Below are 8703 nucleotides of genomic sequence, written 5' to 3'. Positions count from 1 at the left end.
TCGGAGCACCGGAGTCGCGGGGACTCAAGGACACAACAGGTGGGATAGAGGCCGGTCAAGGCCTCTGGTAACACAAAGAGGTCACAGTGATGGCAAAAGGACGCTGGGGCAATTTAGGAAATTCATTTAGAAATTACATCCTACACGATAATTTCCAGAGCGGCGGGTGGACAGCGTCAAATGCACCCAGGTTTGGGTTTGGGGTGCCTCGGCTGTCCGGCAAGGGCCGCAGAAGAAGGGGGACCCTGAACAGAAAAGAAGACAGCTTCAGGGACCGAGGAGACGGCACGGGAATCCTGAGTCCTCTCCCCAGGAAGCAGGGGAATCTCACGTGGGGAGATGAGCAAGGGCGCTGCTGCTCGTCATGTCAGCTGCTGCTACGTTCACTGGTGCATACGCAGCCGAGCAGGGATCCCTATTCCCCGTGGACAAAAGTGGGAACAGGCTGGGAGAGGCCACACGCCTGGGAGAAGTCCGGGTGGTGTGATCCGAAGCCCTGGCGCTTCCCATTTCCAAGGTGGGAAGGGGTAGCGTATCTGGGTAGGGAAATCGCGGGGCGACCCTGGAATGTGTGTTCCCTCCGACTGACCCTCTCGTTTGCACCCTCACGGCAGGGACCCATTAAAGAAGCAGGTTCTCTTCCTCCAAACCCTGAGATCGGGGGGACACTCACTTGCGCCGGAACTCGAACGAGCTGGCCGAACCGAGCGGACCTGCCGGCGAAGCTCGGGCTCTGTAACTTTCAAACGCTGGCCGTGGAGAATCATCCTATCACCGGTCAGATCTTTAAATTCTCCAGCCATTCAGAGGCAGGGGCGTGTCCTCACCCTCCGCCCCCTCCCTGGCTCGGGCCGTACCAATCGCACGCTGGAGGAAGGACGCTTATGGTGGCGGCAGAGCGTGGAGCATACCAAGTCGCGTGGACCGGTGGGCGTGGCGGGAGATGGCGGGGGGGCGGGGGGAGCTGCTGTAGCGCCGTAGGGGGTGTGGTGTACCCCAACCTTGCTCTGAAGATTTATTTTCGGAACCACCCACCCAACACACTCCCCCTCCCTCTAGCCCTTACAGAGCGGCTGAACTTGGCGTGGGGAGAGCTGCCACGGACCCCTCCCACCTCCGTTTCCACTCGCAGGATCTTTGTCCACTCGGGGCAGACCACCCCAAGGCCTGCCCCGCCTCTCAGCTCTTCCTACTCCTCTTCGCCCTTTTTAAGGGGCCTTTTACTCATTGTCTTTCCCACCCAGCTGAGGCCCATCAGGGAGGAACTCTTGAGACCTGGGCGATGAAAGCATGTGAGTTAGTCTCGGGGAATACTTATTCATCCTCTTGTTGCCCTGGAGGATGCTTGGGGAATTTATTTTTAATTACATCCCCCCTCCCCGGCCCTCCTCATTGAAGCTTGGAATTACATAGCTGGGAGGGATCTTACAGGTGAGTACTGTCCCCCCCCACCCCCCAATCATTTTATTGTCCTCATTTTGCAAATAAGGAAACCAAAGCTCCAAGAGGTTTACCAAAGATCACGTAGCTTGTAGGTAGAAGAAACAAAGCCTTGAAACCAAGTCTCACCTGGCCTAAGTACCTGCGTGTTTACTACTACACCACACTGCCCCCAGGTGATTGGTCTTCGTGGAATCCAGGCCTGGACTAGAATATCAGCTCCTGACAGCCACTGCAATGCCCAGCCCTGCCATTAGATGTTACCCTAAGCAAGTTCCATAATGTCTCAAGTCTTTGTTTCCACAAACATAAAAATGGGAGAAAGATGAAAATGTGATGGTTGCACAACTCTGTGACTACTAAAAACCATTTGAATGATTTGCTTTAAATGGGTAAATTATATGGTATGTGAATTCTATCTCAATAAAGCTATTAGGAAAAAATAATGAGAAATGTTTCCTCTTCAGTGTAGTCTTTTTAAAAATTTATTTAAATAGTTTATTTTTAGAGAGGAAGAGAGAAACATCCATGTTGCCTCCTGAATGCCCCCTACTGGGTATCCAGCTGGTAACCTGGGCATTGTGCGCGTTGGCCGGGAATCAAACCTGTGACCTCCTGGTGCATGCCCAACAAACTGAGTCACGCCAGCCAGGGCTTCAGTGTAGTCTTGACGTAGGAGTAGCATAAAATTTCAAAGCCACTGTAGTAGGCAGGAAAATGTCCCCCCACCATGTCCAGCCTTAATCCCCAGAACTTGTGAATATGTTACCTTACATGGCAAAAGGGACATTTCGGATGTAATAAATTAAGGATCTTGAGATGGGGAGATTATCTTGGATTGTCTGGATAGGCCCAATGGAATCACAAGGGTTCTTCTAAGGGAAAGAGGGAGACAGGAGAATCAGAGAAGGAGATGTGATGCAGGAAGCAGAGGGGGTGGGTAGTGTGTGAAAGAGATTTGAAGATGTTACTGTTGGCTTTGAAAGAAAAGGCCATGAGCCAAACCAAAGAACACAGGAGGTTTCTAGAAGGGGGAAAAGACAAGGAAGTGGGTCCCCCCTAGAGTCTCCAGAAGGAAGAATGCAGTGCTTGATGTTAGCCCAGTAAGACACATTTCAAACTTCCAGAACTATGAGATAATAACTCTGTGTTGTTCTAAGCTACTACATTTGTTACAGTAACAATAGCAATAAGAAACAAATAAGTTTTTAAAATAGTAAACACTTTATTGGTTCCCTTGGCAACTCCAGCACAAGTTTTCTTTTGAAAGGGAGGCAGAATCAAGCTACCCAGTTATTCAATTAGAAAGTGAAAGACCTGGGATTTCGAAAATAGGTCTGTTTCCAAAGACTCTGTTCTCTTCCCACTAACTTCTACTCCAAGCGGAACTAGCACACTCACTCACACAGCCTGCTCCTTTCGCCCTTCCCTTTGTGCAGAACCCCGACTGCCTCTAGAGAAGACACAGAAACTTTCATATGGATTTTCTCCCAATATTTCTTTTTTTTTTGCTTTCAAACTTCTTTAAATTGTAAAAGATATATAACATAAAATTTACCATATGATTACTTTAAGTGTACAATTAATTGCCATTAAGTAACCACCATCACTATCTATTTCCAGAAAAATTTCATCATTCCAAACAGAAACTTTGTACCCAATTAGACAATAACTTTCCAATCCTTTCTCCTCTTAGTCCCAACATTTTATTCTGAAAATACTCCAACATACACAGAAAGATTACAGTGAACACCCATTAACCTACCACCAAGATTCTACAATTAATATTTTGCTGTATTTGTTGTATTACATGTCTAGCAACTTAGCCATCTCTCCATTCATCAATACATTTTTGTTACCCATTTCAAAGTTGTAGATAACAGCACATTTCACATCTAAACGCTTCAACACACATAGCATTAATTAGAGTTTATGTTTATCCTTTTTTTTAAAAAAAATATATTTCATTGATTGCTTACATAGAGGAAGGGAGAGGGATAGAGAGTTAGAAACATCGATGAGAGAGAAACATCAATCAGCTGCCTCCTGCACACCTCCCATTGGGGATGTGCCTGCAACCAAAGTGCATGCCCTTGACCGGAATCAAACCTGGGACCCTTCAGTTCACAGGCCGATGCTCTATCCACTGAGCCAAACCGCCCAGGGCTATGTTTATCCTTTAATGTAAACTTTACATACAGTGAAATGCACAAATCTTAGGCTTATTGTGAAAGGAGTTTTGACAGATGAATATACCTGTGAGGCCCAAACCCTTATGAGGATATAGAACTGTGTTGTTCAGTAGGGAAGCCACTAGCCACATGTGGCTAATTTTAAATTTAAAGTAATTAAAATAAGCCCAGTCGGTGTGGCTCAGTGGTTGAGCGCCGACCCATGAACCAGGGGGTCACGGTTTGATTCTAGGTCAGGGCACATGCCCTGGTTGTGGGCTTGATCCCCAGTGTGGGGTGTACAGGAGGCAGCTGATCAATGATTCTCTCTCATCATTGGTGTTTCTATCTCCCGCTCCCTCTCCCTTCCTCTCTGAAACCAATAGAAATATATTTTTAAAAATAATTAAAATTAAATGAAATTTAAAATGCAGCTTTTATTTGCACTGGCCACATCCAAGTGCTTCATAGCCACACGTGGCCAGTGGCTACCCTGTTGAACAGCACAGATCCAGGACATTTCCTCCATTGCACAGAGCTCTAAGAACATTCCCATCACCTCGAGAGTTCCTTCACGGCCCTTCGCAGTCAATCCCTCCCCTCAGTCCTCAGACAACCCCTGTTCTGATTTTGTTTTCATCATAGATTATTTTAGCTTGTTCTAGAGCTTCTCATACATAGAATTATGCAATATTTATTCTCGTGTGCACAGGTTTCTTTCACTGAGCATAATTTTGGGATTCATTCATGTTGCTGCGTGGCTCCTTTTTGTTGCTTAATAGTATTCCATTGTGCGGATATACTAGTTTATCCATTTTCCTGCTGATGGATATTTGGGTTTTCTGTGGATTTGTACTTTCTTTTGCATAAATACTTAAGTAAGAAATTGCTGGGTCAGAGGATAGTAAGTACTTAGTTTCATATGAAACTGCCAGAGCTTTTTCAAAAGTGGTAATGTGCCCACTCATGTTTTTTTTAAGAGCAGCAACAGTAGATCCTTGTAGGGAAAGGAAGCGAATGAATAACTGGATGCTGACTCGCAGCAAATTAACGGTCCTCAGTGCCGTCCCCCTCCCCGCCCCGGTGCAGCTGTAGCTGATTCCTGATTGGTCGGGGGCGGAAGGGGGCGGAGCCAGAGGGACGCCTCACATCTGGGGCCGGACTTCCTCCCTCGGCGTTGGGCAGCCCAGGCATCCCCCTGGTTCTCTGCCCGCTGCCGCCTCGGTGGGTGAGTGCGGAGTGAAGCGCAGCACTGCCCCGGGGTCCCCTCGCTTCACCCGACACCTGGTTTGGACGCAGACTCTCGGGAGGAACGGGGTTTTCTTCATTATGAAACCTCCTTCCCTAGAACTCTTTCCTTACATCTTATCTGCTCTCTCTCACCGGTGGTCTCAGTCCAATCCCCAGGTCATTAATAAAAACAACAATGGCATTAACACAGGACTGGGCAGTTTACAAAATGCATTTTCGATGTTAGCTCATTTGATACTTAAAAGAGCCCTTCCTCTCCATCTCATGGTCCTTTCTCTGCAAGCTTTTGCCCTCCTGCCTTACAAGGACAGTCTACGGGAAGGGTGGTCTGCCACTTTCCAGGGCACTGGGCAGCAGACACTTTTTTTTCTTATAGACATGTTTTTTGTTTGTTGTTTTAATATATATTATATTGATTGATTGATTTCAGAGAGGAAAGGAGAGGGAGAGAAAGATAGAAACATCAATGATGAAAGGGAATCATTGATCGGCTGCATCCTGCACACCCCCTACTGGGGATTGAGCCGGAAACCCGGGCATGTGCCCTTGACGGAAATCAAACCCAGGACCCTTCAGTCCACAGGCTGACACTCTATCCACTGAGCCAAACCGATTAGGGCTGTGTGTGTGTTTTTAAATTGATTTTTTGAGAGAGAGGAGGGGAGAGGGAGAGAAACATCAATTGGTTGCCTCCCGTAGGCACCCCAATACACACCTGATCAGGATCAAATCTGTGTATGTGCCCTGACCAGAAATTGAACCGGTGACCTTTTGGGTTACAGGACAAAGTTCCAACTGACTGAGCCACACCAGTCAGGGCTGTGGACACATTATTATTATTATTATTATTATTATTATTTTTGTTAATTCTCACCCCAGGGATATTTTTCCATTGATTTTCTAGAGAGAGTGGAAGGGAAGGGGCGAGACAGAGGGAGAGGAACATCAATGTGAGAGAAACACATTGATTGGTTGCCTCCCACACATACCTTGACCAAGGCCAGGGGTCGAGCTTGCAACCGAGATATGTGCTCTCGACCAGAATCGAACCCTCAAAGCTTCAGTCTGTGGGCCGACACTCTATCCACTGAGCCAAACTAGCCGGGGCTGCGGACACTTATTTTATTGAACCTCTGGTACAGTTGATTCTCTTTCCTTAAAATCCTCTCTTCTCTTAACTTCCGCAACTAACCCGACTAAATACAAGTCAGTCACTCCAGCCCCTCCCTCTGGGAACCAGCTCTCACCACACACTGTGTACTCCTTCATCAGAGCCTTCTCAGTATCCTCCTACTGGTGTATCAGCTCTCCAAGACAGGGCCTGTATCTTGTGTAGCCTGGTCACACAATGCTGCCAAAATAGGTCATTTAGGAGAAAGCACAGACGCTGGAGTCAGATGAGGTTTGAATCCTTGCACCACCACTTACCAGTCAAGTGACCTTAAATAGGTCCAAGCTTTGAATTCTTGATCTGTAAAATGAGGTTAACAGTTGTATTTATTTCATGGATGGACGTCTACTTGTGTGAGGATTAAATGAGATATATGCGAAGAGTTTAGTACGGTAAGCAGATAAGAGGCTCCCTAAATTCTTTTGAATGAATAGATAAAAGCCAGGCTGAAGTATTGGAAAGCACCCCAACTTAGAGCACCCAATAAACTTGATTAAATGGTGCTCATGCAGCCCTCGCCGGTTTGGCTCAGTGGATAGAGTTTGTGGACTGAAGGGTCCCAAGTTTGATTCCAGTGAAAAGCACATGCCTGGGTTGCAGGCTCGATTCCAGTAGGGGGTGTGCTGGAGGCAGCTGATCAATCAACGATTCTTTGATGTTTCTATTTCTCTCTCCCTCTCCCTTCCTCTCTGAAATCAATATACTTATATTTTTTAAAATAAATAAATAAATAAATGATGCACATGCAAAGCAGACTCCATCACTTTCATAGTTCAAAACTTTCAATGACTTCCCATTCTCTGATAAAATGTAGTCTTCTCAATACAGCCTTCAAGGCCCTCTCTATCCTGAGCTTTGTCTGCTTCTCCAGCCTGCCCCCTACACCACACACACACACACACACACACACACACACACACACACACACTATTTCAAACCTCTATGCCATTGCTCACACTGTCCCCTCTGCCTAGAATACCTGTCCGGCTGGGTGTCCTTCCTCTCCTCATCCACCCTCACATTTAACACAGTTTTCTTATCTGTTTACATGCCTTTCTCTCCTGATGGAGGACAGGGACCCTGGGTATTGCCATTATCTTCCAGCTATTAGTGTAGGACCTGGCAAGCAATCAAGGCCAATAAAATATCTGTGCTGAATGAGTGCATGTGGTGTGGAGGCAACAACCAGAGGGCTAGCCTGGACTGGAGGGGGAAACTGAGGCTAAGCCGTTACCAGCGTCTCATTCCTCACAGTGGCGCAGAGCTGGCTGGATATCAAAACCCACCTCACCCCACCTCCACCATGAGCTGCTACTGAGCAACAACATGAATTCCCCGGGGTATCAGTTCTCCTAAAGATGGAATCTGAGTTTCCAGATATGGATCTTCTGAGTCCTCGGGCATGGGAGGCAATAGCAGCACAACTCCACAGATTGAGGAAATAAAACCTCAGGCATGGGCTGCAAGAGATTGTCATACACACGGATTTTCTCAGATCTCTGAGCTAGATTTTCTTTATCCCTTTTCAGTGGTTCTCAACCTTCTGGCCCTTTAAATACAGTTCCTCATGTTGTGTCCCAACCATAAAATTATTTTCGTTGCTACTTCATAACTGTAATGTTGCTACTGTTAAAAATCGTCATGTAAATATCTGGTATGCAGGATGGTCTTAGGCGACCCCTGTGAAAGGGTCGTTCGACCGCCAAAGGGGTCGCGACCCACAGGTTGAGAACTGCTGCTTAGATAAAGACACCCAGGCCCAGGCATGAGGGAAACGTGTGCCTCCATCTTGGCCTGTGGCCCTAGGTCCCCAAGCTGCCCCTTTCCGTGTAGGGCTGGGACTGCTTGGGAGCCTGAGGGCCAGCAGAAGGCAGTGAAAGGAGAGCTCAATCAACCGGTGCAGTTGCTGCTACGGCAGCCAGAGCCCAAGGAGGTCACCATTGATCCCACAGGCACTCAGTGCTTCCTGCTGAGACATGGGGGCAACTGAGAGCGAAGGGGAAGCGGTGGGGAGGAGTGGGGGGAGGGGAGGCGGTGCTGGAGGATGGGATGTAGCCACTTTCTCTCTCTGGGTCTCTGTTTCTCTAAGTGCAAACTGAGGGTGCCCGGTGTAACTAACACCATTCTCTGCTGGTCCCTACATTGCGCTCCCTAGCAGGGCGGTCAGGATGCAAGATCACCGCTGAATGGGGTGGGGGGTGGGGTGGCCCTCAGGCATTGGAACCAGAGAAGGGTACAGCTCCGAGCAACGCCCAACTGGAGAACACGGCATTTGGGGACCCCTGAGAGCCAGGGCAGAACCCCGAGAGCCAGGGCAGAACCCCTCCCCCAAGGGACTAGGAGCCCAGCGCCCCAGCCCCAGCCCCAGGTCTTCCGGTTACATTACTCCCCGGATGGGACTCAAGTTCCAGGCCCTGACCTGCCAGGAGGTTCCAGGGAGAAGAGAACCAGGTCGTCGCCACTGCCCTGGTGTCGGGGAGGGAACAGGGGAGCCTCTCGGTGGCCTCAGCTCCGGGGCGCCCAGGGCGCTCGGCCATCCCGGCCACTCGGGTCGGGGACCTCCGAGGCGCAAACCGCCTGCGCCTCCGGAGCTCTCGGGGTCCGGCCCCACCCGGCCCCGCCCTCGGGCCCCGCCCGCTCCCGCTCCCGCTCCTCCCCCTCCAGCCGGAA

The sequence above is a fragment of the Myotis yumanensis genome, unplaced genomic scaffold (genome assembly GCF_028538775.1).
Source record: "Myotis yumanensis isolate MYYU_CA2020_CCGP unplaced genomic scaffold, mMyoYum1.0.hap1 SCAF_1, whole genome shotgun sequence".
NCBI lineage: Eukaryota > Metazoa > Chordata > Mammalia > Chiroptera > Vespertilionidae > Myotis > Myotis yumanensis.
The sequence above is the reverse complement of the archived record's forward strand: the minus strand, read 5'-3'. Positions refer to the sequence as shown.